The sequence below is a fragment of the Carica papaya genome, chromosome 5, assembly GCF_054855325.1.
Source record: "Carica papaya isolate Zhongbai chromosome 5, ASM5485532v1, whole genome shotgun sequence".
NCBI classification, from domain to species: domain Eukaryota; kingdom Viridiplantae; phylum Streptophyta; class Magnoliopsida; order Brassicales; family Caricaceae; genus Carica; species Carica papaya.
The window spans coordinates 29,136,262-29,158,777 of record NC_142313.1 but is presented as its reverse complement, the minus strand read 5'-3'; the positions used below and the strand labels follow the sequence as shown (position 1 = coordinate 29,158,777).

At 46.7% G+C, this 22,516-nt stretch overlaps 5 non-coding genes and 37 pseudogenes across 5 annotated transcripts; all 42 read left to right on the top strand.

Moving 5' to 3' along the window:
* The first annotated feature begins 909 nt into the window (after positions 1 to 909).
* LOC148260323 (5S ribosomal RNA) lies at positions 910 to 1,028 on the top strand (annotated as a pseudogene).
* Positions 1,029 to 1,232: 204 nt separating this feature from the next.
* Positions 1,233 to 1,351, top strand: LOC148260322 (5S ribosomal RNA; annotated as a pseudogene).
* Positions 1,352 to 1,560: 209 nt separating this feature from the next.
* Positions 1,561 to 1,679, top strand: LOC148260321 (5S ribosomal RNA; annotated as a pseudogene).
* A 206-nt stretch (positions 1,680 to 1,885) lies between these two features.
* Positions 1,886 to 2,004, top strand: LOC148260320 (5S ribosomal RNA; annotated as a pseudogene).
* A 206-nt stretch (positions 2,005 to 2,210) lies between these two features.
* Positions 2,211 to 2,329, top strand: LOC148260319 (5S ribosomal RNA; annotated as a pseudogene).
* Positions 2,330 to 2,891: 562 nt separating this feature from the next.
* Positions 2,892 to 3,010, top strand: LOC148260318 (5S ribosomal RNA). The gene has a single exon (XR_015820552.1). It is a non-coding gene; the product is annotated as a 5S ribosomal RNA (ribosomal RNA).
* A 559-nt stretch (positions 3,011 to 3,569) lies between these two features.
* On the top strand, positions 3,570 to 3,688 carry LOC148260317 (5S ribosomal RNA; annotated as a pseudogene).
* Positions 3,689 to 4,250: 562 nt separating this feature from the next.
* LOC148260316 (5S ribosomal RNA) lies at positions 4,251 to 4,369 on the top strand (annotated as a pseudogene).
* A 205-nt stretch (positions 4,370 to 4,574) lies between these two features.
* LOC148260315 (5S ribosomal RNA) lies at positions 4,575 to 4,693 on the top strand (annotated as a pseudogene).
* A 523-nt stretch (positions 4,694 to 5,216) lies between these two features.
* Positions 5,217 to 5,335, top strand: LOC148260314 (5S ribosomal RNA; annotated as a pseudogene).
* A 204-nt stretch (positions 5,336 to 5,539) lies between these two features.
* On the top strand, positions 5,540 to 5,658 carry LOC148260313 (5S ribosomal RNA; annotated as a pseudogene).
* Positions 5,659 to 5,867: 209 nt separating this feature from the next.
* LOC148260312 (5S ribosomal RNA) lies at positions 5,868 to 5,986 on the top strand. Its single transcript, XR_015819995.1, has one exon. It is a non-coding gene; the product is annotated as a 5S ribosomal RNA (ribosomal RNA).
* Positions 5,987 to 6,192: 206 nt separating this feature from the next.
* LOC148260311 (5S ribosomal RNA) lies at positions 6,193 to 6,311 on the top strand (annotated as a pseudogene).
* Positions 6,312 to 6,521: 210 nt separating this feature from the next.
* On the top strand, positions 6,522 to 6,640 carry LOC148260310 (5S ribosomal RNA; annotated as a pseudogene).
* A 560-nt stretch (positions 6,641 to 7,200) lies between these two features.
* LOC148260309 (5S ribosomal RNA) lies at positions 7,201 to 7,319 on the top strand (annotated as a pseudogene).
* A 205-nt stretch (positions 7,320 to 7,524) lies between these two features.
* LOC148260308 (5S ribosomal RNA) lies at positions 7,525 to 7,643 on the top strand (annotated as a pseudogene).
* A 205-nt stretch (positions 7,644 to 7,848) lies between these two features.
* Positions 7,849 to 7,967, top strand: LOC148260307 (5S ribosomal RNA; annotated as a pseudogene).
* A 236-nt stretch (positions 7,968 to 8,203) lies between these two features.
* LOC148260306 (5S ribosomal RNA) lies at positions 8,204 to 8,321 on the top strand (annotated as a pseudogene).
* Positions 8,322 to 8,524: 203 nt separating this feature from the next.
* Positions 8,525 to 8,643, top strand: LOC148260305 (5S ribosomal RNA; annotated as a pseudogene).
* A 414-nt stretch (positions 8,644 to 9,057) lies between these two features.
* Positions 9,058 to 9,176, top strand: LOC148260304 (5S ribosomal RNA; annotated as a pseudogene).
* An 847-nt stretch (positions 9,177 to 10,023) lies between these two features.
* LOC148260303 (5S ribosomal RNA) lies at positions 10,024 to 10,142 on the top strand (annotated as a pseudogene).
* Positions 10,143 to 10,344: 202 nt separating this feature from the next.
* On the top strand, positions 10,345 to 10,463 carry LOC148260302 (5S ribosomal RNA). The gene has a single exon (XR_015820455.1). It is a non-coding gene; the product is annotated as a 5S ribosomal RNA (ribosomal RNA).
* A 1,154-nt stretch (positions 10,464 to 11,617) lies between these two features.
* On the top strand, positions 11,618 to 11,736 carry LOC148260301 (5S ribosomal RNA; annotated as a pseudogene).
* Positions 11,737 to 12,298: 562 nt separating this feature from the next.
* On the top strand, positions 12,299 to 12,417 carry LOC148260300 (5S ribosomal RNA; annotated as a pseudogene).
* A 201-nt stretch (positions 12,418 to 12,618) lies between these two features.
* On the top strand, positions 12,619 to 12,737 carry LOC148260299 (5S ribosomal RNA; annotated as a pseudogene).
* Positions 12,738 to 13,937: 1,200 nt separating this feature from the next.
* Positions 13,938 to 14,056, top strand: LOC148260298 (5S ribosomal RNA; annotated as a pseudogene).
* A 204-nt stretch (positions 14,057 to 14,260) lies between these two features.
* On the top strand, positions 14,261 to 14,379 carry LOC148260297 (5S ribosomal RNA; annotated as a pseudogene).
* Positions 14,380 to 15,619: 1,240 nt separating this feature from the next.
* On the top strand, positions 15,620 to 15,738 carry LOC148260296 (5S ribosomal RNA; annotated as a pseudogene).
* Positions 15,739 to 15,941: 203 nt separating this feature from the next.
* Positions 15,942 to 16,060, top strand: LOC148260295 (5S ribosomal RNA; annotated as a pseudogene).
* Positions 16,061 to 16,621: 561 nt separating this feature from the next.
* Positions 16,622 to 16,740, top strand: LOC148260294 (5S ribosomal RNA; annotated as a pseudogene).
* Positions 16,741 to 16,949: 209 nt separating this feature from the next.
* Positions 16,950 to 17,068, top strand: LOC148260293 (5S ribosomal RNA). Its single transcript, XR_015819975.1, has one exon. It is a non-coding gene; the product is annotated as a 5S ribosomal RNA (ribosomal RNA).
* Positions 17,069 to 17,600: 532 nt separating this feature from the next.
* On the top strand, positions 17,601 to 17,719 carry LOC148260292 (5S ribosomal RNA; annotated as a pseudogene).
* Positions 17,720 to 18,279: 560 nt separating this feature from the next.
* Positions 18,280 to 18,397, top strand: LOC148260291 (5S ribosomal RNA; annotated as a pseudogene).
* A 204-nt stretch (positions 18,398 to 18,601) lies between these two features.
* On the top strand, positions 18,602 to 18,720 carry LOC148260290 (5S ribosomal RNA; annotated as a pseudogene).
* A 209-nt stretch (positions 18,721 to 18,929) lies between these two features.
* LOC148260289 (5S ribosomal RNA) lies at positions 18,930 to 19,048 on the top strand (annotated as a pseudogene).
* Positions 19,049 to 19,610: 562 nt separating this feature from the next.
* LOC148260288 (5S ribosomal RNA) lies at positions 19,611 to 19,729 on the top strand (annotated as a pseudogene).
* Positions 19,730 to 20,288: 559 nt separating this feature from the next.
* Positions 20,289 to 20,407, top strand: LOC148260287 (5S ribosomal RNA; annotated as a pseudogene).
* Positions 20,408 to 20,968: 561 nt separating this feature from the next.
* LOC148260286 (5S ribosomal RNA) lies at positions 20,969 to 21,087 on the top strand (annotated as a pseudogene).
* A 205-nt stretch (positions 21,088 to 21,292) lies between these two features.
* On the top strand, positions 21,293 to 21,411 carry LOC148260285 (5S ribosomal RNA; annotated as a pseudogene).
* Positions 21,412 to 21,646: 235 nt separating this feature from the next.
* LOC148260284 (5S ribosomal RNA) lies at positions 21,647 to 21,765 on the top strand. The gene has a single exon (XR_015820663.1). It is a non-coding gene; the product is annotated as a 5S ribosomal RNA (ribosomal RNA).
* Positions 21,766 to 21,970: 205 nt separating this feature from the next.
* Positions 21,971 to 22,089, top strand: LOC148260283 (5S ribosomal RNA; annotated as a pseudogene).
* Positions 22,090 to 22,294: 205 nt separating this feature from the next.
* Positions 22,295 to 22,413, top strand: LOC148260282 (5S ribosomal RNA; annotated as a pseudogene).
* The last annotated feature ends 103 nt before the right edge of the window (positions 22,414 to 22,516 follow it).

Sequence of the window (22,516 nt, the reverse complement as noted above, 5' to 3'; positions counted from 1 at the left end):
CACGGCGCCGTGACTCATATTTGCGAATAAATCTGCGGACCATAATTAAAGTCGCGCGTAAGGTCGAAAGAATCATCTGCAAAAAAATGGGTGCAACACGAGGACTTCACAAGAAAATGGGTGAAATATAAGGACTTCGCATGAGGTAACCCATGCTAGTACTACTCTCCCCCAAGCACCCTTACCTACGGAGCTCTGATAGAATCCGTTGCATTAGTGCTGGTATGATCGCACCTGTTTCATTTCTTGCTGAAAATACATACACTCCTTCTCCTTCCTTCCCCCTCCCATCAATTGTTTCCTTGTGCGTTCACACTGCACCTCTCCTTCTCGTTCTAATATCGATTAAAATGCCCCTGCTTCTTGACTCACATTTGCGTATAAACCAGCGGACCCTAATTCCAGTCGCGCGTAACGTCGAACGACCCGTCTGAAAAAAAATTGGTGCGACACGAGGACTTCCCAGGAGGTCACCAATCCGAGTACTACTCTCGCCAAAGCACACTTAACTGCAGAGTTCTGACGGGATCCAGTGCATTAGTGCTAGAATGAAACATGAGGGATCATACCAGCACTAATGCAACGAATTCTATCAGAACTCCGCAGTTAAGGGTGCTTGGGCGAGAAAAGTACTCGGATGGGTGACCTCCTGCGAAGTCCTTATATTTCACCCATTTTCTTGGGAGGTACTCGTGTTGCACCCATCTTTTTGCAGATGATTCTTTGGACGTTACGCGCGACTTGATTTATGGTCCGCAGGTTTAGTTGCAAATGTGAGTCACGGCGCCGTGGCATTTTACTTGATATTAGAATGAGTACGGGAGGTGCAGTGCGCACGCACAAGGAAACAAATGACGGGAGGATGAAGAAAAGGGAAGGAGTGTATGTATTTAAAGCGCAAAATTAAACAAGTGGCATCATACCAACACTAATGCACTGGATCCCATCAGAACTCTGCAGTAAAGCGTGCTTGGGCGAGAGTAGTACTCGGATGGGTGACCTCATGGGAAGTCCTCGTGTCGCACCAATTTTTTTTCAGACGGGTCGTTCGACGTTACGCGCGACTGGAACTATGGTCCGCTAGTTTATACGCAAATGTGAGTCAAGAATCAGGGGCATTTTAATCGATATTAGAACGAGAAGGAGAGGTGCAGTGTGAACGCACAAGGAAACAAATGATGGGAGGAAGCGAGGGAAGAAGGAGTGTATGTATTTTCAGCACGAAATTAAACAGGTGCGGTCACACCAGCACGAATGCACCGGATCCCATCAGAACTCCGCAGTTAAGTGTGGTTTGGCGAAAGTAGTACAATGATGGGTTACCTCTTGGGAAGTTCTCGTGTTGCACCCATTTTCTTTTTTTCAGATGTGCCGTTCGACGTTACGCGCGACTTTAATTATGGTCCACAGATTTATTCGCAAATGTGAGTCACGGCGCCGTGGCATTTTACTTTATATTTGAACGTGAACGAGAGGTGCAGGGCGCACGCACAAGGAAACAAATGACGGGAAGGGGAAGAAAGGATAAGGAGTTTATGTATTTGAAGCGCAAAATTAAACAGGTGCGATCATACCAGCACTATTGCACCGGATCCCATCAGAACTCCGCAGTTAAGTGTGCTTGGGCGAGAGTAGTACTCGGATTGGAGACCTCCTGGGAAGTCCTCGTGTCGCACTAATTTTTTTTTCAGACGGGTCGTTCGACGTTACGCGCGACTTTAATTATGGTCCGCAGATTCATTCGCAAATGTGAGTCACGACGCCGTGGCATTTTACTTGATATTTGAACGAGAACGAGAGGTGCAGTGCGCACGCACAAGGAAACAAATGACGGGAGGGGGAAGAAAAGAGAAGGAGTGTATGTATTTGCAGCGCGAAATTAAACAGGTGCGATCCTACCAGCACTAAAGCTCCGGATCCCATCAGAACTCCGCAGTTAAGTGTGCTTGGGCGAGAGTAGTACTCGGATGTGTGACCACCTGGGAAGCTCTCGTGTTGCTCCTATTTTTTTTCGGATGGGTTGTTCGACGTTACGCGCGAATGGAATTATAAAACGCTGGTTCATTTGCAAAGGTGAGTCACGGTGCCGGGGCATATTACTTGATATTAGAACGAGAAAGAGAGATGCAGAGTGCACGCACAAGGAAACAAATGACGGGAGGGGGGATGGAAGGAGAAAGTGTTTATGTATTTGCAACGCAAAATTAAACGGGTGCGATCATACGAGCACTAATGCACCGGATCCCATCAGAACTCCGCAGTTAATTGTGTTTGTGCGAGAGTAGTACTCGGATGGGTGACCTCCTGGGAAGTCCTCGTGTCGCACTAATTTTTTTTTCAGACGGGTCGTTCGACGTTAAGCGCGACTGGAACGAGGGTCCACTGGTTTATACGCAAATGTGAGTCAAGAAGCAGGGGCATTTTAATCAATATTAGAACGAGAAGGGGAGATGCAGAGTGCACGCACAAGTAAACAAATGACGGGAGGGGGGATGGAGGGAGAAAAAGTGTATGTATTTGCAGCGCAGAATGAAACATGAGCAATCATACCAGCACCAATGCAACGGATTCTATCAGAACTCCGCAAGTTAAGGGTGCTTGGGCGAGAGTAGCACTAGGATGGGTGACCTCATGCGAAGTCCTTATATTTCACCCTTTTTCTTAGGAAGTCCTCGTGTTGCACCCATTTTTTTGCAGATGATTCTTTCGACGATACGCGCGACTTGAATTATGGTCCTCAGGTTTATTCGCAAATGTGAGTCACGGCACCGTAGCATTTTACTTGATATTAGAACGAGTACGGGAGGTGCAGTGCGCACGCACAAGGAAACAAATGACGGGAAGGGGAAGAAAGGAGAAGGAGTTTATGTATTTGCAGCACAAAATTAAACTAGTGCGATCATACTAGCACTAATGCACCGGATCCCACCTGAACTCCGCAGTTAAGTGTGCTCGGGCGAGAGTAGTACTCGGATGGGTGACCTCCTGGGAAGTCCTCGTGTCGCACCAATTTTTTTTCAGACGGGTCGTTCGACGTTACGCGCGACTGTAACTGGGGTCCGGTCGTTTATACGCAATTGTGAGTCAAGAAGCAAGGGCATTTTAATCGATATTAGAACGAGAAGGAGAGGTGCTGTGTGAACGCACAAGGAAACAATTGATGAGAGGGGGAGGGAAGGAGAAGGAGTGTATGTATTTTCAGCACGAAATGAAACAGGTGCGATCATACCAGCACTAATGCAACGGATTCTATCAGAACTCCGTAGGTAAGGGTGCTTGGGCGAGAGTAGTACAAGCATGGGTTACCTCCTGCGAAGTCCTTATATTTCACCCATTTTCTTGTGAAGTCCTCGTGTTGCACTCATTTTTTTGCAAATGATTCTTTCGACGTTACGCGCGACTTGAATTATGGTTCTCAGGTTTATTCGCAAATGTGAGTCACGGCGCTGTAGAATTTTACTTGATATTAGAACGAGAACGGGAGGTGCAGTGCGCACGCACAAGGAAACAAATGACGGGAGGGGGAAGAAAGGGGAATGAGTTTATGTATTTACAGCGCAAAATTAAACAGCTGCGATCATACCAGCACTAATGCACCAGATCCCATCAGAACTCCGCATTTAAGTGTGTTTGGGCGAGAGTAGTACTCGGATGGGTGACCTCCTGGGAAGTCCTCGAGTCGCACTAATTTTTTTTTTCAGATGGGTCGTTCGACGTTACGCGCGACTGGAACTATGGTCCACTGGTTTATACGCAAATGTGAGTCAAGAAGCAGGGGCATTTTAATAAATATTAGAACGAGAAAGAGAGATGGAGAGTGCACGCACAAGGAAACAAATGACGGGAGGGGGGATGGAGGGAGAAAAAATGTATGTATTTGAAGCGCAGAATGAAACATGAGCAATCATACCAACACCAATGCAACGGATTCTATCAGAACTCCGCAAGTTAAGGATGCTTGGGCGAGAGTAGCACTAGGATGGGTGACCTCCTGCGAAGTCCTTATATTTCACCCATTTTCTTAGGAAGTTCTCGTGTTGCACCCAGTTTTTTCAGATGATTCTTTCGACGATACGCGCGACTTGAATTATGGTCCTCAGGTTTATTCGCAAATGTGAGTCACGGCACCGTAGCATTTTACTTGATATTAAAACGGGAACGGGAGGTGCAGTGCGCACGCACAAGGAAAGAAATGACGGGAGGGGGAAGAAAGGGGAATGAGTTTATGTATTTGCAGTGCAAAATTAAAAAGGTGGGATCATACCAGCACTAATGCACCGGATACCCTCAGAACTCCGCAGTGAAGTGTGCTTGGACGAGATTAGTACTCGGATGGGTGACCTCCTGGGAAGTCCTCGTGTCACACCAATTTTTTTTCAGATGGGTCGTTCGACGTTACGCGCGTCTGGAACTAGGGTCTGCTGGTTTATACGCAAATGTGAGTCAAGAAGCAGGGGCATTTTAATCGATATTAGAACGAGAATGAGAGGTGAAGTGTGAACGCACAAGGAAACAAATGACGGGAGGGGGAAGAAAGGAGAAGGAGTGTATGTATTTGCAGTGCGAAATTAAACAGGTGCGATCATACCAGCACTAAAGCTTGGCATCCCATCAGAGCTCCGCAGTTAAGTGTGTTTGGGCGAGAGTAGTACTCGGATGGGTGACCACTTGGGAAGCCCTCGTGTTGCACCTATTTTATTTCGGATGGGTTGTTTGACGTTACACGCGAATGGAATTATACATACACTCCTTAATCGATATTAGAACGAGAAGGAGAGGTGCAGTGTGAATGCACAAGGAAAAAAATGATGGGAGGGGGGGAGGGAAGAAGGAATGTATGTATTTTCAGCATGAAATTAAACAGGTGCGGTCATACCAGCACTAATGCATCGGATTCTATCAGAACTCCGTAGGTAAGGGTGCTTGGGCGAGAATAATACTAGCATGGGTTACCTCCTGCGAAGTCGTTATATTTCACCCATTTTCTTGTGAAGTCCTCGTGTTGCACCCATTTTTTTGCAGATGATTCTTTCGACGTTACGCGCGACTTGAATTATGGTCCTCAGGTCTATTCGCAAATGTGAGTCACGACACCGTCGTATTTTACATGATATTAGAACGAGCACAGGAGGTGCAGTGCGCACGCACAAGGAAACAAATGACGGGAAGGGGAAGAAAGGAGAAGGAGTTTATGTATTTGCAGCGCGAAATTAAACGGGTGCGATCATACCAGCACTAATGCACTGGATCCCATCAGAACTCTGCAGTTAAGTGTGCTTGGGCGAGAGTAGTACTCGAATGGGTGACCTCTTGGGAAATCCTTGTGTTGCACAAATTTTTTTTCAGACAGGTCGTTCGACGTTACGCGCGACTGGAACTATGGTCCACTGGTTTATACGCAAATGTGAGTCAAGAATCAGGGGTATTTTAATCGATATTAGAATGAGAAGGAGAGGTGCAGTGTGAACGCACAAGGAAACAAATGATGGGAGGGGGGGAGGGAAGAAGGAGTGTATGTATTTTCAGCACGAAATTAAACAGGTGCGGTCACACCAGCACAAATGCACCGGATCCCATCAGAACTCCGCAGTTAAGTGTGCTTTGGTGAAAGTTGTACAATGATGGATTACCTCCAGGGAAGTTCTCGTGTTGCACCCATTTTCTTTTTTTCAGATGTACCGTTCGACGTTACGCGCGACTTTAATTATGGTCCGCAGATTTATTCGCAAATGTGAGTCACGGCGCTGTGGTATTTTACTTGATATTTAAACGAGAATGAGAGGTGCAGTGCGCACGCACAAGGAAACAAATGACGGGAGGGGGAAGAAAGGAGAAGAAGTTTATGTATTTGCAGCGCGAAATTAAACGGGTGCGATCATACCAGCACTAATGCACCGGATCCCATCAGAACTCCGCAGTTAAGTGTGCTTGGGCGAGAGTAGTACTTGGATGGGTGACCTCCTGGGAAGTCCTCATGTCGCACTAATTTTTTTTTTCAGACGGGTTGTTCAACGTTACGCGCGACTGGAACTATAATCCGCTGGTTTATACGCAAATGTGAGTCAAGAATCTGGGCCATTTTAATCGATATTAGAACGAGAAGGAGAGGTGCAGTGTGAATGCACAAGGAAACAAATGATGGGAGGGGGGGAGGGAAGAAGGAATGTATGTATTTTCAGCCCGAAATTAAACAGGTGCGGTCACACCAGCACAAATGCACCGGATCCCATCAGAACTCCGCAGTTAAGTGTGCGTTGACGAAAGTAGTACATTGATGGGTTACCTCCTGGAAAGTTCTCTTGTTGCACCCATTTTCTTTTTTTTCAGATGTGCCGTTCGACGTTACGCGCAACTTTAATTATGGTCCACAGATTTTTTCGCAAATGTGAGTCACGGCGCTCTGGCATTTTACTTGATATTTGAACGAGAACGAGAGGTGCAGTGCGCACGCACAAGGAAACAAATGACGGGAGGGGGAAGAACGGAGAAGTAGTTTATGTATTTGCAGCGCGAACTTAAAAGGGTGCGATCAAACCAGCACTAATGCACCGGATCCCATCAGAACTCCGCAGTTAAGTGTGCTTGGGCGAGATTAGTACTCGGATGGTTGACCTCCTGGGAAGTCCTCGTGTCGCACAAATTTTTTTTCAGACTGGTCGTTCGATGTTACGCGCGTCTGGAATTAGGGTCCGCTGGTTTATACGCAAATGTGAGTCAAGAAGCAGGAGCATTTTAATCGATATTAGAACGAGAATGAGAGGTGAAGTGTGAACGCACAAGGAAACAAATGACGGGAGGGGGGATGGGAGGAGAAAGAGTGTATGTATTTGCAGTGCAGAATGAAACATGAGGGATCATACCAGCACTAATGCAATGGATTCTATCAAAACTCCGCAGTTAAAGTTGCTTGGGCGAGAAAAGTACTCGGATGGGTGACCTCCTGGGAAGTCCTTATATTTCAGCCATTTTCTTGGGAGGTCCTCGTGTTGCACCCATCTTTTTGCAGATGATTCTTTCGACGTTACGCGCGACTTGATTTATGGTCCGCAGATTTATTCGCTAATGTGAGTCACGGCGCCGTGGCATTTTACTTGATATTAGAACGAGAACGGGAGCTGCAGTGCGCACGCACAAGGAAACAAATGACGGGAGGGGGAAGAAAGGGGAATGAGTTTATGTATTTGCAGCGGGAAATTAAACAGGTGCGATCACACCAGCAGTAATGCACCGGATCCCATCAGAACTCCGCAGTAATGTGTGCTTGGGCGAGATTAGTGCTCGGATGGGTGACCTCCTGGGAAGTCCTCGTGTCGCACCAATTTTTTTTCAGACAGGCCGTTCGACGTTACGCGCGTCTGGAACTAGGGTCCGCTGGTTTATACGCAAATGTGAGTCAAGAAGCAGGGGCATTTTAATCGATATTAGAACGAGAATGAGAGGTGAGGTGTGAACGCACAAGGAAACAAATGACCGGAGCGGGAAGAAAGGAGAAGGAGTGTATGTATTTGCAGCGCGAAATTAAACAGGTGCGATCATACCAGCACTAAAGCCCCGGATCCCATCAGAATTCCGCACTTAAGTGTGCTTGGGCGAGAGTATTACTCGGATGGGTGACAACTTGGGAAGCCCTCGTGTTGCACCTATTTTTTTCGGATGGGTTGTTCGACGTTACGCGCGATTGGAATTATAAACCGCTGGTTCATTTGCAAAGGTGAGTCACGGTGCCGGGGCATATTACTTGATATTAGAACGAGAAAGAGAGATGCAGAGTTCACGCACAAGGAAACAAATGACGTGAGGGGGGAAGGGAGGAGAAGGAGTTTATGTATTTGCAGTGCAGAATGAAACAGGTGCGATCATACCAGCACTAATGCAACCGATCCCATCATAACTCCGCAGTTAAGTGTGTTTGGGCGAGAGTAGTACTCGGATGGGTGACCACTTGAGAAGTTCTCGTGTTGCACCCATTTTCTTTGGAGGTCCTCGTGTTGCACCTATCTTTTTGCAGATGATTCTTTCGACGTTACGCGCGACTTGATTTATGGTCCGCAGGTTTATTCGCAAATGTGAGTCACGGCACCGTGGCATTTTACTTTATATTAGAACGAGTACGGGAGGTGCAGTGCGCACGCACAAGGAAACAAATGACGGGAGGAGGCAGAAAAGAGAAGGAGTGTAAGTATTTGAAGCGCAAAATTAAACAAGTGGCATCATATCAGCACTGATGCACTGGATCCCATCAGAACTCTGCAGCTAAGTGTGCTTAGGCGAGAGTAGTACTCGGATGGGTGACCTCTTGGGAAGTCCTCGTATCGCAACAATTTTTTTTAGATGGGTCGTTCGACGTTACGCGCAACTGGAACTATGGTCCGCTGGTTTATACGCAAATTTGAGTCAAGAATCAGGGGCATTTTAATCGATATTAGAACGAGAAGGAGAGGTGCAGTGTGAACGCACAAGGAAACAAATGATGGGTGGGGGGGAGGGAAGAAGGAGTGTTTGTATTTTCAGCACGAAATTAAACAGGTGCGGTCACACCAGCACAAATGCACCGGATCCCATCAGAACTCCGCAGTTAAGTGTGTTTTGGCGAAAGTAGTACAATGATGGGTTACCTCCTGGGAAGTTCTCGTGTTGCACCCATTTTCTTTTTTTCAGATGTGCCGTTGGACGTTACGCGCGACTTGAAGCGCAGAATGAAACATGAGAGATCATACCAGCACAAATGCAACGGATTCTATCAGAACTCCGCAGTTAAGGGTGCTTGGGCGAGAAAAGTACTCGGATGGGTGACCTCATGCGTAGTCCTTATATTTCACCCATTTTCTTGTGAAGTCCTCGTGTTGCACCCATTTTTTTGCAGATGATTCTTTCGACGTTACGCGCGACTTGAATTATGGTCCTCAGGTTTATTCGCAAATATGAGTCACGGTGCTGTAGCATTTTACTTGATATTAGGACGAGAACGGGAGGTGCAGTGCGCACGCACAAGGAAACAAATGACGCGAGGGGGAAGAAAGGGGAATGAGTTTATGTATTTGCAGCGCGAAATTAAACAGGTGGGATCATACCAGCACTAATGCACCGGATCCCATCAGAACTCCGTAGTGAAGTGTGCTTGGGCGAGATTAGTACTCGGATGGGCGACCTCCTGGGAAGTCCTTGTGTCGCACAAATTTCTTTTCAGATGGGTTGTTGACGTTACGCGCGTCTGGAGCTAGGGTCCGCTGGTCTATACGCAAAAGTGAGTCAAGAAGCAGGGGTATTTTAATCGATATTAGAACGAGAATGAGAGGTGAAGTGTGAACGCACAAGGAAACAAATGACGGGAGGGGGAAGAAAGGAGAAGGAGTGTATGTATTTGGAGCGCAAAATTAAACAAGTGGCATCATACCAGCACTGATGCACTGGATCCCATCAGAACTAGGATGGGTGACCTCTTGGGAAGTCCTCGTATCGCAACAATTTTTTTTAGATGGGTCGTTCGACGTTACGCGCGACTGGAACTATGGTCCGCTGGTTTATACTCAAATGTGAGTCAAGAATCAGGGGCATTTTAATCGATATTAGAACGAGAAGGAGAGGTGCAGTGTGAACGCACAAGGAAACAATTGATGGGAGGGGGAGGGAAGGAGAAAAAGTGTATGTATTTGTAGCGCAGAATGAAACAGGTGCTATCATACCAGCACTAATGCGACGGATTCTATCAGAACTCCGTAGGTAAGGGTGCTTGGGCGAGAGTAGTACTAGCATGGGTTACCTCCTGTGAAGTCCTTATATTTCACCCATTTTCTTGCGAAGTCTTCGTGTTGTACCAATTTTTTTGTAGATGATTCTTTCGACGTTACGCGCGACTTGAATTATGGTTCTCAGGTTTATTCGCAAATGTGAGTCACGACGCTGTAGCATTTTACTTGATATTAGAACGAGAACAGGAGGGGTAGCGCGCACGCACAAGGAAACAAATGATGGGAGGGGGAAGAAAAGAGAAGGAGTGTATGTATTTGCAGTGCGAAACTAAACAGGTGCGATCATACCAGCACTAAAGCCCCGGATCCCATCAGAACTCCGCAGTTAAGTGTGCTTGGGCGAGATTAGTACTCGGATGGTTGACCTCCTGGGAAGTCCTCGTGTCGCACAAATTTTTTTTCAGACTGGTCGTTCGATGTTTCGCGCGTCTGGAATTAGGGTCCGCTGGTTTATACGCAAATGTGAGTCAAGAAGCAGGAACATTTTAATCGATATTAGAACGAGAATGAGAGGTGAAGTGTGAACGCACAAGGAAACAAATGACGGGAGGGGGAAGAAAGGAGGAGTGTATGTATTTGCAGCGCGAAATTAAAGAGGTGCGATCATAGCAGCACTAAAGCCCCGGATCCCATCAGAACTCCGCAGTTAAGTGTGCTTGGGCGAGAGTAGTACTCGGATGGGTGACCACCTGGGAAGCTCTCGTGTTGCACCAATTTTTTTTCGGATGGGTTGTTCGACGTTACGCGCGAATGGAATTATAAACCGCTGGTTCACTTGCAAAGGTGAGTCACGGTGCCGGAGCATATTACTTGATATTAGAACGAGAAAGAGAGATGCAGAGTGCACGCACAAGGAAACAAATGACGGGAGGGTGGATGGGAGGAGAAAGAGTGTATGTATTTGCAGTGCAGAATGAAACATGAGGGATCATACCAGCACTAATGCAACGGATTCTATCAGAACTCCGCAGTTAAGGGTGCTTGGGCGAGAAAAGTACTCGGATGGGTGACCTCATGCGAAGTCCTTATATTTAACCTATTTTCTTGGGAGGTCCTCGTGTTGCACCCATCTTTTTGCAGATGATTCTTTCGACGTTACGCGTGACTTGATTTATGGTCCGCAGGTTTATTCGCAAATGTGAGTCACGGCGCCGTGGCATTTTACTTGATATTAGAACGAGTACGGGAGGTGCAGTGCGCACGCACAAGGAAACAAATGACGGGAGGAGGAGGAAAAGAGAAGGAGTGTATGTATTTGAAGCGCAAAATTAAACTAGTGGCATCATACCAACACTAATGCACATGATCCCATCAGAACTCTGCAGTTAAGCGTGCTTGGGCGAGAGTAGTACTCGGATGGATGACCTCTTGTGAAGTCCTAGTATCGCAATAATTTTTTTTCAAATGGGTCGTTCGACGTTACGCGCGACTGGAACTATAGTCCGCTGGTTTATACGCAAATGTGAGTCAAGAATCAGGGGCATTTTAATCGATATTAGAACGAGAATGAGAGGTGTAGTGTGAACGCACAAGGAAACAAATGACTGGAGGGGGAAGAAAGGAGGAGTGTATGTATTTGCAACGCGAAATTAAAGAGGTGCGATCATAGCAGCACTAAAGCCCCGGATGGGTGACCACCTGGGAAGCCCTCGTGTTGCACCTATTTTTTTTCGGATGGGTTGTTCGACGTTACACGCGAATGGAATTATAAACTGCTGGTTCATTTGCAAAGGTGAGTCACGGTGCCGGGGCATATTACTTTCTATTAGAACGAGAAAGAGAGATGCAGAGTGCACGCACAAGGAAACAAATGACGGGAGGGGGAAGAAAGGTGAAGGAGTTTATGTATTTACAGCGCGAAATTAAACAGGTGCGATCATACCAACACTAATGCACCGGATCCCATCAGAACTCCGCAGTCAAGTGTGCTTGGGCGAGAGTAGTACTCAAATGGGTGACCTCCTGGGAAGTCCTCGTGTCGCATTAATTTTTTTTTCAGACGGGTCGGTTGACGTTACGCGCGACTAGAACTAGGGTCCACTTGTTTATACTCAAATGTGAGTCAAGAAACAGGGGCATTTTAATCGATATTAAAACGAAAAGGAGAGATGCAGAGTGCACGCACAAGGAAACAAATGACGGGAGGGGGGTTGGAGGGAGAAAAAGTGTATGTATTTGCAGCGCAGAATGAAACATGAGCAATCATACCAGCACCAATGCAACGGATTCTATCAGAACTCCGCAAGTTAAGGGTGCTAGGGCGAGAGTAGCACTAGGATGGGTGACCTCCTGCGAAGTCCTTATATTTCACCCATTTTCTTAGGAAGTCCTCGTGTTGCACCCATTTTTTTGCAGATGATTCTTTCGACGATACGCGCGACTTGAATTATGGTCCTCAGGTTTATTCACAAATGTGAGTCATGGCACCTTAGCATTTTACTTGATATTAGAACGAGCACGGGAGGTGCAGTGCGCACGCACAAGGAAACAAATGACGGGAGGGGAAAGAAAGGAGAAGGAGTTTATGTATTTGCAGCGCGGAATTAAACGGGTGCGATCATACCAGCACTAATGCGCCGGATCCCATCAGAACTCCGCAGTTAAGTGTGCTTGGGCGAGAGTAGTACTCGGATTGGTGACCTCCTAGGAAGTCCTCGTGTCGCACCAATTTTTTTTCAGACGGGTCGTTCGACGTTACGCGCGTCTAGAACTAGGGTCCGCTGGTTTATACGCAAATGTGAGTCAAGAAGTAGGGGCATTTTAATCGAGATTAGAACGAGAATGAGAGATGGAGTGTAAACGCACAAGGAAACAAATGACGGAGGGGGAAGAAAGGAGGAGTGTATGTATTTGCAGCGCAAAATTAAACAGGTGCGATCATACCAGCACTAAAGCCCCGGATCCCATCAGAACTCCGCAGTTAGGTGTGCTTGGGCGAGAGTAGTAATCGGATGGGTGACCACTTGGGAAGCCCTCGTGTTGCACCTTTTTTTTCTCGGATGGGTTGTTCGATGTTACGCGCGAATGGAATTATAAACCGCTGGTTCATTTGCAAAGGTGAGTCACGGTGCCGGGGCATATTACTTGATATTAGAACGAGAAAGAGAGATGTAGAGTGCACGCACAAGGAAACAAATAACGGGAGGGGGGATAGGAGGAGAAAGAGTGTATGTATTTGCACTGCAGAATGAAACATGAGGGATCATACTAGCACTAATGCAACGGATTCTATCAGAACTCCGCAGTTAAGGGTACTTGGGCGAGAAAAGTACTCGGATGGGTGACTTCCTGCGAATTCCTTATATTTCACCCATTTTCTTGGGGTCCTCGTGTTGCACCCATCTTTTTGCAGATGATTCTTTTGACGTTATGCGCGACTTGATTTATGGTCCGCATGTTTATTCGCAAATGTGAGTCACGGCGTCGTGGCATTTTACTTGATATTAGAACGAGTACGGGAGGTGCAGTGCGCACTCACAAGTAAACAAATTACGGGAGGAGGAAGAAAAGGGAAGGAGTGTATGTATTTGAAGCGCAAAATTAAACAAGTGGCATCATACCAGCACTAATGCACTGGATCCCATCAGAACTCTGCAGTTAAGCGTGCTTGGGCGAGATTAGTACTCGGATGGTTCATCAGAATTCTTTTGACGTTACGCGCGACTTGATTTATGGTCCGCAGGTTTATTCGCAAATGTGAGTCACGGCGTCGTGGCATTTTACTTGATATTAGAACGAGTACGGGAGGTGCAGAGTGCACACACAAGGAAACAAGTGACGGGAGGGGGGATGGAGGGAGAAAAAGTGTATGTATTTGCAGCGCAGAATGAAACATGAGCAATCATACCAGCACCAATGCAACGGATTCTTTCAGAACTCCGCAAGTTAAGGGTGCTTGGACGAGAGTAGCACTAGGATGGGTGACCTCCTGCGAAGTCCTTATATTTCACCCATTTTCTTAGGAAGTCCTCGTGTTGCACCCATTTTTTTGCAGATGATTCTTTCGACGATACGCGCGACTTGAATTATGGTCCTCAGGTTTATTCGCAAATGTGAGTCACAACACCGTAGCATTTTAGTTGATATTAGAACGAGCACGGGCGGTGCAGTGCGCACCCACAAGGAAACAAATGACGGGAGGGGAAAGAAAGGAGAAGGAGTTTATGTATTTGCAGCGCGGAATTAAACGGGTGCGATCATACCAGCACTAATGCGTCGGATCCCATCAGAACTCTGCAGTTAAGTGTGCTTGGGCGAGAGTAGTACTCGGATGGGTGACCTCCTGGAAAGTCCTCGTGTCGCACTAATTTTTTTTCAGACGGATCGTTCGACGTTACGCGAGTCTGGAACTAGGGTCCGCTGGTTTATACGCAAATGTGAGTCAAGAAGCAGGGGCATTTTAATCGATATTAGAACGAGAAGTAGAGATGAAGTGTGAACGCACAAGGAAACAAATGACGGAGGGGGAAGAAAGGAGAAGGAGTGTATGTATTTGCAGCGCGGAATTAAACAGGTGCGATCATACCAGCACTAAAGCCTCGGATCCCATCAGAACTCCGCAGTTAGGTGTTCTTGGGCGAGAGTAGTACTCGGATGGGTGACCACTTGGCAAGCCCTCGTGTTGCACCTTTTTTTTCTCTGATGGGTTGTTCGACGTTACGCGCGATTGGAATTATAAATCGCTGGTTCATTTGCAAAGGTGAGTCACGGTGCCGGGGCATATTACTTGATATTATAACGAGAAAGAGAGGTGCAGAGTCCATGCACAGGGAATCAAATGACGGGTTAGGGGATGGGAGGAGAAAGAGTGTATGTATTTGCAGTGCAGAATGATACATGAGGGATCATGCCAGCATTAATGCAACGGATTCTACCAGAACTCCGCAGTTAAGGGTGCTTGGGCGAGAAAAGTACTCGGATGGGTGACCTCCTGCGAATTCCATATATTTCACCCATTTTCTTGGGAGGTCCTCGTGTTGCACCCATCTTTTTGCAGATGATTCTTTTGACGTTACGCGCGACTTGATTTATGGTCCGCAGGTTTATTCGCAAATGTGAGTCACGGCGCCGTGGCATTTTACTTTATATTAGAACGAGTACGGGAGGTGCAGTGCGCACGCACAAGGAAACAAATAACGGGAGGAGGAAGAAAAGAGAAGGAGTGTATGTATTTGAAGCGCAAAATTAAACAAGTGGCATCATACCAGCACTAATGTACTGATCCCATCAGAACTCAGCAGTTAAGGGTGCTTTGGCGAAAGTAGTACAATGATGGGTTACCTCCTGGGAAGTTCTCGTGTTGCACCCATTTTTTTTTTTCAGATGTGCCGGTCGACGTTATGCGCGACTTTAATTATGGTCCGCAGATTTATTCGCAAATGTGAGTCACGGTGCCGTGCCATTTTACTTGATATTTGAACGAGAACGAGAGGTGCAGTGCGCACGCACAAGGAAACAAATGACGGGAGGGGAAAGAAAGGAGATGGAGTTTATGTATTTGCAGCGCGAAATTAAACTGGTGCGATCATACCAGCACTAATGCAACGGATTCTATCAGAACTACGTATGTAAGGGTGCTTGGGCGAGAGTAGTACTAGCATGGGTTATCTCCTGCGAAGTCCTTATATTTCACCCATCTTCTTGTGAAGTCCTCGTGTTGTACTCATTTTTTTGCAGATGATTCTTTCGACGTTACGCGCGACTTGAATTATGGTCCTCAAGTTTATTCGCAAATGTGAGTCACGGCGCTGTAGCTATTTATTTGATATTAGAACGAGAACAGGAGGTGCAGTGCGTACGCACAAGGAAACAAATGACGGGAGGGGGAAGAAAGGGGAATGAATTTATGTATTTGCAGCGCAAAATTAAGCAGGTGCGATAATACCAGCACTAATGCACCGGATCCCATCAGAACTCCGCAGTGAAGTGTGCTTGGGCGACATTAGTACTCGGATGGGTGACCTCCTGGGAAGTCCTCGTGTCGCACCAATTTTTTTTCAGACAGGTCGTTCGACGTTACGCGCGTTGGAACTAGGGTCCGCTGGTTTATACGCAAATATGAGTCAAGAAGTAGGGGCATTTTAATCGATATTAGAACGAGAATGAGAGGTGAAGTGTGAACGCACAAGGAAACAAATGACGGGAGGGGAAAAAATGAGAAGGAGTGTATGTATTTGCAGCACGAAATTAAACAGGTGCGATCATACCAGCACTAAAGCTCCGGATCCCATCAGAACCTCGCAATTAAGTGTGCTTGGGCGAGAGTAGAACTCGGATGGGTCACCACCTGGGAAGCCCTCATGTTGCACCTATTTTTTTTTCGGATGGGTTGTTCGACGTTACGCGCGAATGGAATTATAAACCGCTAGTTCATTTGCAAAGGTGAGTCACGGTGCCGGGGCATATTACTTGATATTAGAAAGAGAAAGAGAGATGCAGAGTGCACGCACAAGGAAACAAATGACGGGAGGGGGGTTGGAAGGAGAAAGAGTGTATGTATTTGCAGTGCAGAATGAAACATGAGGGATCATACCAGCACAAATGCAACGGATTCTATCAGAACTCCGCAGTTAAGGGTACTTGGGCGAGAAAAGTACTCGGATGGGTGACCTCATGCGAAGTCCTTATATTTCACCCATTTTCTTAGGAAGTCCTTGTGTTGCACCCATTTTTTTGCAGATGATTCTTTCGACGATACGCGCGACTTGAATTATGGTCCTCAGGTTTATTCGCAAATGTGAGTCACGGCACCGTAGCATTTTACTTTATATTAGAAGGAGCACGGGAGGTGCAGTGCGCACGCACAAGGAAAAAAATGACGGGAGGGGGAAGAAAGGGGAATGAGTTTATGTATTTGCAGCGCAAAATTAAACAGGTGCGATCATACCAGCACGAATGCACCGGATCCCATCAGAACTCCGCAGTTAAGTGTGCTTTGGTGAAAGTAGTACAATTATGAGTTACCCCGTGGGAAGTTCTCGTGTTGCACCCATTTTCTTTTTTTCAGATGTGTCGTTCAACGTTACGCACGACTTTAATTATGGTCCGCAGATTTATTCGCAAATGTGAGTCACGGCGCCGTGGCATTGTACTTGATATTTGAACGAGAACGAGAGGTGCAGTGCGCACGCACAAGGAAAAAAATGACGGGAGGGGGAAGAAAGGAGAATGAGTTTATGTATTTGCAGCGCGAAATTAAACAGGTGCGATCATACCAGCAATAATACACCGGATCCCATCAGAACTCCGCAGTTAAATGTGCTTGGGCGAGAGTAGTACTCGGATGGGTGACCTCCTGGGAAGTCCTCGTGTCGCACTAATTTTTTTTCCAGACGGGTGGTTCGATGTTACGCGCTACTGGAACTAGGGTCCACTGGTTTATACGCAAATGTGAGTCAAGAAGCAGGGGCATTTTAATCGATATTAGTACGAGAAGGAGAGATGCAGAGTGCACGCACAAGGAAACAAATGATGGGAGGGGGGATGGAGGGAGAAAAAGTGTATGTATTTGTAGCACAGAATGAAACATGAGCAATCATACCAGCACCAATGCAACAGATTCTATCAAAACTCCACAAGTTAAGGGTGCTTAGGCGATAGTAGCACTAGGATGGGTGACCTCCTGCGAAGTCCTTATATTTCACCCATTTTTTTGCAGATAATTCTTTCGACGATACGCACGACTTGAATTATGGTCCTCAGGTTTATTCGCAAATGTGAATCACGGCACCATAGCATTTTGCTTGATATTAGAACGAGCACGGTAGGTGCAGTGCGCACGCACAAGGAAACAAATGACGGGAGGGGGAAGAAAGGAGAAGGAGTTTATGTATTTGCAGCGCGGAATTAAACGGGTGCGATCATACCAACACTAATGCACCGGATCCCATCAGAACTCCACAGTTAAGTGTGCTTGGGCGAGAGTAGTACTCGGATGGGTGACCTCCTGCGAAGTCCTCGTGTCGCACCAATTTTTTTTCAAATGAGTCGTTCGACGTTACGCGCGACTGGAACTAGGTTCCGCTGGTTTATACGCAAATGTGAGTCAAGAAGCAGGGGCATTTTAATCGATATTAGAACGAGAAGGAGCGGTGCAGTGTGAACGCACAAGGAAACAATTGATGGGAGGGGGAGGGAAGAAGAAGGAGTGTATGTATTTTCAGCACGAAATGAAACAGGTGCGATGATACCAGCACTAATGCAACGGATTCTATCAGAACTCCGTAGGTAAGGGTGCTTGGGCGAGAGTAGTACTAGCATGGGTTACCTCCTGCGAAGTCCTTATATTTCACCCATTTTCTTGTGAAGTTCTCGTGTTGCACCCATTTTTTTGCAGATGATTCTTTCGACGTTACGCGCGACTTGAATTTTGGTCCTCAGGTTTATTCGCAAATGTGAGTCAGGTCGCCGTGGCATTTTACTTTATATTAGAACGAGTACGGGAGGTGCAGTGCGCACGCACAAGGAAACAAATGACGGGAGGAGGCAGAAAAGAGAAGGAGTGTAAGTATTTGAAGCGCAAAATTAAACAAGTGGCATCATATCAGCACTGATGCACTGGATCCCATCAGAACTCTGCAGCTAAGTTTGCTTGGGCGAGAGTAGTACTCGGATGGATGACCTCTTGGGAAGTCCTCGTATCGCAACAATTTTTTTTCAGATGGGTCGTTCGACGTTACGCGCGACTGGAACTATGGTCCGCTGGTTTATACGCAAATGTGAGTCAAGAATCAGGGGCATTTTAATCGATATTAGAACGAGAAGGAGAGGTGCAGTGTGAACGCACAAGGAAACAAATGATGGGAGGGGGGGAGGGAAGAAGGAGTGTATGTATTTTCAGCACGAAATTAAACAGGTGCGGTCACACCAGCACAAATGCACTAGATCCCATCAGAACTCCGCAGTTAAGTGTGCTTTGGCGAAAGTAGTACAATGATGGGTTACCTCCTGGGAAGTTCTCGTGTTGCACCCCTTTTCTTTTTTTCAGATGTGCCGTTCGACGTTACGCGCGACTGTAATTATAGTCCGCAGATTTATTCGCAAATGTGAGTCATGACATCGTGGCATTTTACTTGATATTTGAACGAGAATGAGAGGTGCAGTGCGCACGCACAAGGAAACAAATGACAGGAGGGGGAAGAAAGGAGAAGGAGTTTATGTTTTTGCAGCGCGAAATTAAACAGGTGCGATCATACCAGCACTAATGCACCGGATCCCATCAAAACTCCGCAGTTAAGTGTGCTTGGGCGAGAGTAGTACTCGGATGGTTGACCTCTTGGGAAGTCCTCGTGTCGCACTAATTTTCTTTTCAGACGGGTTGTTCGACGTTACGCGCGATTGGGACTAGGGTCCACCTGTTTATACGCAAATGTGAGTCAAGAAGCAGGGGCATCTTAATCGATATTAGAAAGAGATGGAGAGATGCAGAGTGCACGCACAAGGAAATAAATGATGGGAGGGGGGATGGAGGGAGAAAAAGTGTATGTATTTGCAGCGCAGAATGAAACATGAGCAATCATACCAGCACCGATGCAACGGATTCTGTCAGAACTCCGCATGTTAAGGGTGTTTGGGCGAGAGTAGCACTAGGATGGGTGACCTCCTGCGAAGTCCTTATATTTCACCAATTTTCTTAGGAAGTCCTCGTGTTGCACCCATTTTTTTGCAGATGATTCTTTCGACGTTACGCACGACTTGAATTATGGTCCTCAGGTTTATTCGCAAATGTGAGTCACGGCACCATAGCATTTTACTTGATATTAGAACGAGCACGGGAGGTGCAGTGCGCACGCACAAGGTAACAAATGACGGGAGGGGGAAGAAAGGAGAAGGAGTTTATGTATTTGCAGCGCAGAATTAAACGGGTGCGATCATACCAGCACTAATGCACCGGATCCCATCAGAACTCCGCAGTTAAGTGTGCTTAGGCGAGTGTAGTACTCGGATGGGTGACCTCCTGGGAAGTCCTTGTGTCGCAACAATTTATTTTCAGACGGATCGTTCGACGTTACGCGCGACTGGAACTGGGGTCCGCTGGTTTATACGCAAATGTGAGTCAAGAAGCAGGGGCATTTTAATCTATATTAGAACGAGAAGGAGAGGTGCAGTGTGAACGCACAAGGAAACAATTGATGGGAGGGGGAGGGAAGGAGAAGGAGTGTATGTATTTTCAGCACGAAATGAAACAGGTGCGATCATACCAACACTAATGCAACGGATTCTATCAGAACTCCGTAGGTAAGGGTGCTTGGGCGAGAGTAGTACTAGCATGGGTTACCTCCTGCGAAGTCCTTATATTTCACCCATTTTCTTGTGAAGTCCTCGTGTTGCACCCACTTTTTTGCAGATGATTCTTTCGACGTTACGCGCGACTTGAATTATGGTCCTCAGGTTTATTCGCAAATGTGAGTCACGGCGTTGTAGCATTTTACTTGATATTAGAACGAGAACAGGAGGTGCAGTGCGCATGCACAAAGAAACAAATGATGGGAGGGGGAAGAAAGGGGAATGAGTTTATGTATTTGCAGCCCGAAATTAAACAGGTGCGATCATACCAGCAGTAATGCACCAGATCCAATCAGAACTCCGCAGTGAAGTGTGCTTGGGCGAGATTAGTACTCGAATGGGTGACCTCTTGGGATGTCCTCGTGTCCCACCAATTTTTTTTCAGACGGGTCGTTCGACGTTACGCGCGTCTGGAACTAGGGTCCGCTGGTTTATACGCAAATGTGAGTCAAGAAGCAGGGGCATTTTAATCGATATTAGAACGAGAGGGAGAGATGCAGAGTGCACGCAGAAGGAAACAAATGACGGGAGGGGGGATGGAGGGAGAAAAAGTGTATGTATTTGCAGCGCAGAATGAAACATGAGCAATCATACCAGCACCAATGCAACGGATTCTATAAGAACTCCGCAAGTTAAGGGTGCTTGGGCGATAGTAGCACTAGGATGGGTGACCTCCTGCGAAGTCCTTATATTTCACCCATTTTCTTAGGAAGTCGTCGTGTTCCACCCATTTTTTTGCAGATGATTCTTTCGACGATATGCGCGACTTGAATTTTGGTCCTCAGTTTTATTCGCAAATGTGAGTCACGGCACCAAAGCATTTTACTTGATATTAGAACGAGCATGGGAGGTGCAGTGCGCACGCACAAGGAAACAAATGACGGGAGGGGGAAGAAAGGAGAAGGAATATATGTATTCGTAGCGCAAAATTAAACGGGTGCGATCATACCAGCATCAATGCACCGGATCCCATCAGAACTCCGCAGTTAAATGTGCTTGGGAGAGAGTAGTACTCGGATGGGTGACCTCCTGGGAAGTCCTCGTGTCGTACCAATTTATTTTCAGACGGGTCGTTCGACGTTACGCGCGACTGGAACTAGGGTCTGCTGGTTTATACGCAAATGTGAGTCAAGAAGCAGGGGCATTTTAATCGATATTAGAACGAGAAGGAGAGGTGCAGTGTGAACGCACAAGGAAACAATTGATGGGAGGGGGAGGGAAGGAGAAGGAGTGTATGTATTTTCAGCACGAAATGAAACAGGTGAGATCATACCAGCACTAACGCAACAGATTCTATCAGAACTCTGTAGGTAAGGGTGCTTGGGCGAGAGTAGTACTAGCATGGGTTACCTCCTGCGAAGTCCTTATATTTCACCCATTTTCTCGTGAAGTCCTTGTGTTGCACCCATTTTTTTGCAGATGATTCTTTCGACGTTACGCGCGACTTGAATTATGGTCCTCAGGTTTATTCGCAAAAGTGAGTCACGGCGCTGTAGCATTTTACTTGATACTAGAACGAGAACGGGAGGTGCAGTGCGCACGCACAAGGAAACAAATGACGGGAGGGGGAAGAAAGGGGAATGAGTTTATGTATTTGATGCCCGAAATTAAACAGGTGCGATCATACCAGCACTAATGCACCGGATCCCATCAGAACTCCGCAGTGAAGTGTGCTTGGGCGAGATTAGTACTCGGATGGGTGACCTCCTGGGAAGTCCTCGTGTCACACCAATTTTTTTTTAGACGGGTCGTTCGACATTACGCGCGTCTGGAACTAGGGTCCGCTGGTTTATACGCAAATGTGAGTCAAGAAGCAGGGGCATTTTAATCGATATTAGAACGAGAATGAGAGGTGAAGTGTGAACGCACAAGGAAACAAATGACGGGAGGGGGAAGAAAGGAGAAGGAATATATGTATTTGCAGCGCAAAATTAAACGGGTGCGATCATACCAGCACTAAAGCCTCGGATCCCATCAGAACTCCGTAGTTAGGTGTGCTTGGGCGAGAGTAGTACTCGGATGGGTGACCACTTGGGAAGCCCTCGTGTTGCACCTATTTTTTTTCGGATGGATTGTTCGACATTAGGCGCGAATGGAATTATAAACCGCTGGTTCATTTGCAAAGGTGAGTCACGGTGCCGGGGCATATTACTTGATATTAGAACGAGAAAGAGAGATGCAGAGTGCACGCACAAGTGAACAAATGATGGGAGGGGGAAGAAAGGAGAACGAGTTTATGTATTTGCAGAGCGAAATTAATCAGGTGCAATCATACCAGCACTAATGCAACAGATCCCATCATAACTCCGCAGTTAAGTGTGCTTGGGTGAGAGTAGTACTCGGATGGGTGACCACTTGGGAAGTCCTCGTGTTGCACCCATTTTTTTGCAGATGATTCTTTCAACGTTACGTGCGACTTGAATTATGGTCCTCAGGTTTATTCGCAAATGTGAGTCACAGCGCTGTAGCATTTTACTTGATAT